This window comes from Peromyscus leucopus, chromosome 11 (assembly GCF_004664715.2).
Source record: "Peromyscus leucopus breed LL Stock chromosome 11, UCI_PerLeu_2.1, whole genome shotgun sequence".
Taxonomy (NCBI): domain Eukaryota; kingdom Metazoa; phylum Chordata; class Mammalia; order Rodentia; family Cricetidae; genus Peromyscus; species Peromyscus leucopus.
In genome coordinates, this window is record NC_051072.1 from 49,399,580 (window position 1) to 49,407,435 (window position 7,856).

General features: G+C 48.8%; 1 protein-coding gene across 1 annotated transcript in view; it reads right to left on the minus strand.

Moving 5' to 3' along the window:
- The window catches only part of Znf366 (zinc finger protein 366), a 65,902-nt gene extending 58,269 nt beyond the window's left edge, over window positions 1–7,633 (minus strand). Inside the window, exon 1 of the mRNA XM_037209548.1 lies at window positions 6,435–7,633. The gene's annotated coding sequence lies outside the window, so the exon portion shown is untranslated. The remainder of the gene's footprint in view (window positions 1–6,434) is intronic.
- Window positions 7,634–7,856: the final 223 nt, after the last annotated feature.

Here is a 7,856-nt window from a genome sequence, read left to right on the forward strand (position 1 = left end):
CAATACACACACAGTAGACCTGTCTTGTAAAACCTACCGAGGACGCTTAGCCCTTTATGCATGCTTCTGACCCCACAAAATCCACCTCCAGTATTTCAGGACCCCCCGCCCCAATCTCAACAGTCTAAGCACAGAGCCCCAGAGTATTCAAATGGGTCAGGATACACATTTTTTTTTAATCTTAATACTAGAAGATCCTGCTCTGTGCCCTGCCCCCAGGACTTTGGGGGTTACCGGGGTATACCAGAACTAGAAGACCAGTCAGCAAGAAACAGCGGCCGGCCCTGCTGCAAGAGCTGCCCCATGAGACCGCTGAAACCCGAAGTTCCTCTGCCCCCTACACTGCCATGGAAGGGGGCCAGTGAGGGAGGAGAAGCGTCCCAGTCCCTCCAGGCAGAGGCCCTCTTGGGTCCCCGCTGCTGCAGCAAGCGCGGGCTCTTCCGGTGCTCTCCCTCGCTCCTTCCGCCGTTTCCTTTCTCCACCCCTCCAACAATAGCCCCTTCTTGATTTCTGTTCTGGGAGAGAACGGTGAGTCCCCGGCAGAAAGGAAACTCTAAAGATTCTTTCCGCAGACGTTTCTACATGAGAGGCATGAGGTCTGTGTCCTGGCATCTCCCCTTTGGCTCTGATGCTGGACACGGAATCCCGGAGACACTGAGCTGACCAGGGGATTTCTTGTCCTCATTGTGTGGAGCTTTCTGGATAAGAAGCTGAAAGAGTTTCTCTCTCTCTCTCTCTCTCTCTCTCTCTCTCTCTCTCTCTCTCTCTCTCTCTCTCTCTCTCTCTCATATTTTAGATGTCTTTTTCTGTGCTGGAAATTAAATCAGCATATTGTTTAATTGGTTCTCAGATTGCTGAAAAGGCAGAACTCCTTTTCAAAGTATTGTATCCCCACCTCATCCTCACCACTGCCTGGCCTTTGGGTTTCTCCATCCTAAGCTGCTGACTGGTTAACCAGCTGAGCTGAGCTTTGCTTCTGGATGCCAGATTCCTGCTATCTTCCAGAACCAGGGATCCGCCCTGGCTGGCTTTGATTTTTGACACCTAAAACACACCAGAAATGCAATGCCCTGCAGGAATGGGATCTTTGGGACAGAATTTGCTTGCTGGGCGATACCACAATATACAAGTCAAATGTTGCCCTGAGCTGAATGGAGCAGAGACTAGTCTGGCAATGCCACCGTTAAAGGACAGTCCCATTGTCTTAAACAGAGTCACAGCTCGCATGGTTTTGAAATGCCTTGAACCAGGGGCCTGCCGCACCCTGTGTCCAGCAGGCCAAACCTCTATTGGTGTTGCTCGGATTAGAACAGGTAGCAGAATTGTGTGGAACTGTGATTTGGGGTTCAATGGCTGAAAGACCGAGTCTCATCCAGCAGGTTTGGGGTGGCGCCCGAGGCTCCACACTCCTAACAGGCTTTTAGGTGATGTCTTGTTGGGGATCCTCCGGTCACATTTGTGGGGTCCTGCCTGAAGGGGTGTGCCAGTTTTAAAGATGTATCAGCTACAGATGCTCTCCCTTTCTTAGTGAGGAAGCTGAACACAGCAAGCTCAGTTTGGGGAAGCACGGCACTTTCTCTGGCTTCTCTGCACTTCTGCAGGTCAAAGACTGGAGAGTAAGACACCTGCTGCCTCACGCAGGAGGCTCTGATGCAGGGGAAGCTGGGGGCGGGCAAACCTGGTATGGGCTCTACCCCAAACATGCTCTCAGGTTACATCATCATGCCCTGACTTGGTATCCCCAGACACGGAGACTGAGGTCAACATGGGGCCACAATCTATAGAAGGAAATAGGGGACTGGGCCAGAACAGCCTTTGCGTGGCCCTGGTTCTAAGGAGACAGGCTTCATCAACGCGGACAGGCAGAGCTTTTTTTCAGGCTCTACTACAACAGTAGAAACCCTGGACGCGGTTGTCAAATGTAATGAACATCACCCCCAATCTCAGCTTGCTATTAGACATTCATACTTTCCCCACTAAATTTGCCAAATAAATGTAAGACTGGCGTGAGCCTTTTTTTTTTTTTTTTTTTTTTTTTTTTTTGGCTTATCTTCACAAATTTTAATTAAGTGAAATGCACCCAACAGGGCCTTCCCATTTCCCTCCCTGAACTCACCCCGCGGTGTTCTGTCTCTCACCAGACAGGGCACCCCTTTCATTTGCATGCACAGCCTTGCCTACAATAAACTCAAGAGTGGGACATTCATTCTCTGAAAGCCAGTCCTGGCTCATAGCTCTTCAGTCGAAGGGAAACAAATAGCCATTCTCCCTCTCTTGCCAAAAACAATTTGCTAACCCATCTTCTGCCCAGAAAATAAAAGGAAAATAAAATGCAACTAATAGTCTTCCAGGGTATCTCTCTGGTAAATGTTTATCTCCCATGAGCAGGTAGGTGGGTTGCCTGCCAGCATGGCCCTGTAATACGTGTGCAGCAGCCCCATACATATCATCAGAACAAGCCCACAGAATTCCAGTCAGCACCAGTGCGGAACTGCCAAACTGGCCGTGTGGGATTAGCCAGACCCTCCCTTTGCCCAAAGCTTGACCTGTTCCCCCCCTTAACTAATTAATTGCTTCATTTGGCATTATATAAAGATAGCACATTTCACTGCACCGCCCATTTTCCTAATTCACCTAATCAACAAATATTTATTATGCGCCTATTTTATGTTATGTGCTGCTGTTCTAGTCCTGGGCATGTGGCAATCGACAGAAGAAAGTCCCTCGCGTGTGGGTCTTCTCACTCACTCCCATCACTGACTTTGTCCAGCCCCGTCATCTCCAAACAGAGGTCCACAAGAGTGAAAACTATCTGCATCTTTCAGCCATCCAAGGCATCATTCGGGGAGTGGCCGAGGTTGGATCAGAACATAGGTTGTTCTGGCTCCTAATCTGGTTGTTTTTCTCCAACCCCACGCCACATTGAAAGGCACCTTTAGCACAGTGGTATGGGTACCAGTCTCCATTGTATCAGAGCCTTTATCCTAGAGAATCAATCTCCAGGGCTTGGGCTTGTGGGGTAGAGTCTGGGCTGTTTTTTGCCGGTCCATGTTTTCTTTTCGGAAAGTGGAAGGAAGTTTGGGAGCTAAATAAAAGCATCATTTTTACTTGATGAGCTAATAGACATGCCGCTTATGAAGTTTAGAACAAGAGAGGAACAATAGTTGGTTCATGCATGCCTCCTCCCCCACCCGATACATACACCCAGTGCTGGCCGAGACCTTCCTACTGGTGAGTGAGGACTTGCTACGAATGCTTAGGGAGAGGGAGCTCAACTCCATGTCCCTTCCCCTCTTTGTCCTTCTGTCTAAGTCATGACACAGTCACCGCCATTTTCAGAATGAGTGTCTGTACTCCTCCACAGCCGGGGAAAAGGTCACCCACAGTGAAAAGCTTGGACATGGGGGAGCGGGTGAGAGGAGGCGCAGATGTCTGCAGCATCGTTCGATTCCCTTCCCACGTGCATCTACATGGAGAAGTTTGGTCCCAGGGAAGCCTTTCCCAGCAGGGAAGGCTGGAATGAAGCTGTCGCTCCACGCAGCTAAGGTCCGAGTTTCTGTCAACAAGAGAGACAGCCAGCCGGCTGGTGTGCACGTCTTTAATCCCAGCACTGGGGAAGCCAGGGCAGGAGGATTGTGATGAGTTTGAGGCCAGCCTGGTCTACAGAGTGAGTGCCAGGATAGCCAAGACTACATAGAAAACCTTGTCTCAGAAGAAAGAGAGAGAGAGAGAGAGAGAGAGAGAGAGAGAGAGAGAGAGAGAGAGAGAAGCATTCTCAACAATATCAGCCTTTGTTTCAGGTGAGTTCAAGGTTCAGGATATGTGTACTTGGTGTGTGCCCACCTTGCAAATTATAAGAAATAATTTCTTCTGCTAAATCATTGGTATATTATCGAGAAAGAATAATTACCCAAACAATGGGAATTTTAGTCTATTCTCTCAATTTGTGAAAACACAGGCCACCTAAGTACTAATATATGGCTCTGAAAAAAAATCCTAGCTGACAGTGATTGACGCCCGTGACCTTCCAAGCAGCGTGCTCACTGCTTCTTATTCATAACTCTACTTAATCCTCAGGATATATTGTATTAATGCAGTTTGACAATTAGGGACACAGACTTAAAGACCAGGCCTGAACCCCACAATCAGCAGGCAACAAATTTGAAATTCAAGCTCAATTTGTATCGCTCCAGCCTGGACTTTTCACACTCTGCACGCTCTCATTGGGCTCACCCATGCACACCCAACCCTGTAGGACACAAACCAGGATGAGATCTAAACTATATTTAATTAAAGGTAGGGCAGGGACCAGAGGAAGAACAAGTGCCTAGCACACACCATGAGTTCAGTCCCTAACACCCCCAAATGAGATTGCCCATTGGTAATTTAGTTATTGGTACCTTTTTTTTTTTTTTTTTTTTTTTTTTTTGGGCAGAGATCAACTGATGAAGTCTTGTATCATTCCAAACTGGAATTTCCCTAATGATATCAAAAAGGAGCCTATGATATCCCTAAAGAAGAGTCATTCTGGAAATTTCCACAAATGCCCACTGGCTCATTGGAGTTGAATAAAAGATAAATTGAGTAGCAGTGACCTAGGCTAATTAATGTCCCTGAAGGATTTTTTCCTGAGCTTCCGCCCTCCCCCACAGTATCCAACAGCTATCTTGGCAAAGACTTCACTACTCCGGCTGCTTAGTCTTGGCCACCATGAAGGGACATGGTAAACATGGTCTCCCCACTTTTACCTGACTTGCCTTTAAACAGAGCGACCCCAAAGCCATTTGTCTCCCATCACATCACATCTGAGGCTTGTTCTCAATAAGCAAAGTCCCGTGCTAGTATTTTAATTGGACACAACATTAATAATATCGGGAGAAAGGAAACCGAAAGAAGTCATCCCGCGCAGCCCTGCATTTCTTCTGGGGTCACAATTGCCGAGAACTAACACAGAACGCCCAAGACGATCAACCTTGGAAGCTGCTGCCCTGAGATGTGTGAGGACAGGGTGGCTAGGGTAGGATGTGGGAGAGCTGGGCACCGCTTGTCATGGCTGTTACACACTCATTTGCATCCTTAAGTGGGCAACTGCTCATCATGCCTCTTTCATGTAGCTTGTTTTATGGGAATTCTAGGGGAAGCATTTTATTTTTTTCAAAACAAAGGAAAATAAGCCTGTTAATGGAACAAACCCTATATTAAGCATCCAGTTCTATCAGATTTTTCTCATCTTCACTGAGATGATGGCTCCGTTTCAAATAAAGATTAATTACTTGATCATGGTTAAAACATAATCCGGCCAAATTAATCTTAAAATGACTGGCTACCTCTATTACACTCTTCATACCCTGAGGATTTCAACCCATACATAAAAACGAGTAGTTTGAGAAGTGCACATGGCCATCGCCTTCTGCCCACCCAGCGCCTCACTGAATTAAATTATTACTATCTGCAGCCATGCATGCCCCAGTCTTGGCCTGACCTTGATGACCTGTTTTTGACAACATGATCCTGGCTCCCTCATGGCGTGCCATAATAAGTTCTTGGTAACATTATCCTCTCTGACAAATGCAGTGGGAGAGAGTGAGATGTTTAAACGCTGGTGGCACTGTGTGTCTACGCCCGGCTACCTTGCTGTGTTCTGTTTGGCACTTAGAAAAGCAGGCTCCGAGTGACTGTTTTTCAATTGCATCCATGGCTTCGTTTTTCATTCTTCCTGACACCAGCAATCAATCTAAATCCTCCCGCTCCAGTCACACGCCAGTTTTCAAAACTAAAGCTACATGCCCTGGAATCTCCACCTTCTTTTGGGTAGCCCATGACACCCCCCACTGACGGTGGACAGTACATTTACATTTCACCCACACTCGGGACCCCTCCCTTAAGTCCCCCACATGCAGACCATTTCAGAGCGACATTCCCCTCCTTTTTCTCCCACTTGAGTGGCAGAGCAACAGTCACACATGAGCAGTTCTCTTTGGGAAGGTGGAATACAGAATGGAGAGAAATAAAAAAAAAGCAGAAGGGCGCCTCACGTCAGACAATCCAGCAAAACCCCTAGCAAATAGCAGTTCCCAAAGGACACCCTGAGAGGGCTCCCAGGATGCAGCACGGGGGAGCAGGGATCCCACCAGTAGGGCACACCACATGTCCCAGTGGCTCCTGGTTAACCAAGCTGTCCGTGCCAAAGCATTCAGATTTCACACAGCGTCCTCCTCAGCCCCGATACAATTCCATTTCCAGTTCTGCCAGGCTGGGCTCTGCCAAGCCTTCATATTCCCTTCTGCAAAGAGGCATGAGTTTACATTCTGGGCCATCCATCAGTCACACCTTTTGATTAAAGAGCAGCCCAGTGGTTTCTGGGGAAGATGCCGGGTCAGCCTCCATCGCAAGGACATTGAAAGGAAGGTAGAAAGGATTATGTGGTCACTTACCAGCTCCTGAGGGCTCAGTGGCTGCAGCCCCACCTGGTCTCTGGCTGTCTCTGCCTTCCCCTCTCTCTCTCTCCCTCTTTCTCTTGTGTACAGATTGCAGGGGAACTTGGGGAACTCGCAGGGACAGTGTTTCAAATGACTTAAGAAAGAGAACAGGAACAATACTTCGTTCTCTTTTTCTCAGATGAGTACCTTCGGGAAGAAGGAAGGAAGGGAGGGGAAGAGGGAGGAAGTCAACAACCCTTCGCTTTCCTGAAAAAAAATAAGGAAACAGAAGATAGACATCTCATTTTCTCTTAAACAAAAATGTTGGAGGAGGGGGCTGGGGGGGGAAGAAAGGAAGAAAATCTTTACAGAAAAGAATTTCTCAGATAGGCTCTCTGCTCTGGGAGTTTGACTGAGATGGGAGCTCCTGAGTGGCCCTGTCCTGTCCAAACAAACGCAGGCTCTCCTGAGCCGCGGCCTCCGGTATCTGGCTTGCAGAACTGACACGGCCCCAAAGGAACAAATCATGTCATGTCGACTCTCAGCCGGCCATAGTGCTAACCAAAGGGAACCTGCAGCCTTTCACAAAGGGCATGGCGGCTGGTCACCCAGGCCTTTTGGCTCTTCCTAGCTGCTTTGAGAAACCACCGTTGCTACAGTTCCTTGGCTGACTCCGGGTCCTTCGAGTTCCTCCCGACCGACCGACCGAAAAGCAGATTTATGCACCGCTCACTGGACTCTGTGCAGTGGGGCCGAGTCCAGCTCCATCTTTGCTGATGGACGAAAAAGGCAAAGCAGCCGCTTAGCGCGGGGCGCTGCCGGCCATGGTTAGACCCGACTCTTGTTTACATGCCCTGTCTCTCTTGGATGTAGTCACCTCTGGAACTCCGGAGGAAGAGTGCTAATTTGTTTTGAAAATACTGTGAAACGGCCGAGGTCTTAGATAAATCAGTCTGCTTTTGAAGGAGGGTGGGAAGGCTGAGTGGGAGCAGAGAAAAACGGAGTGAGCGTCCTTTACCGAAGATGGAGCTGGCGCTCGGTGGGCAGGCCTCGGCTCTGTGAAGCATGCCTGCACTGAACTGAGGAAGCTGGAGCTCAGGAGTCAGACCGGGGCTCTGTGAGGAATGCTTGGACTTCAGGGGAGGGAGCTGGGGCTCGATGGGCAGGCCTGGACTCGGCGAGAGATGCCCGCACTTACGGAGGGAGCTGGATTCAAGTCGTCCAATCAGCTCTGTGAGTCCCGTGCCCTCCATTCGCTCAGTTGAGACCATAGCCGCCACAAACAGGAACCAGCAGTTGTGGTCCTTTTTGGAGGCACAAGAAATATTGCTTATAAGTTGCTTCCTCGATTTACTTGACAGTGGGGAAAAAATGGGGGGGTATACCTGACTGCCAAGGGAAAGGTGACTTCAGAGAAAGTGAGGCTTGGGTTCAGAG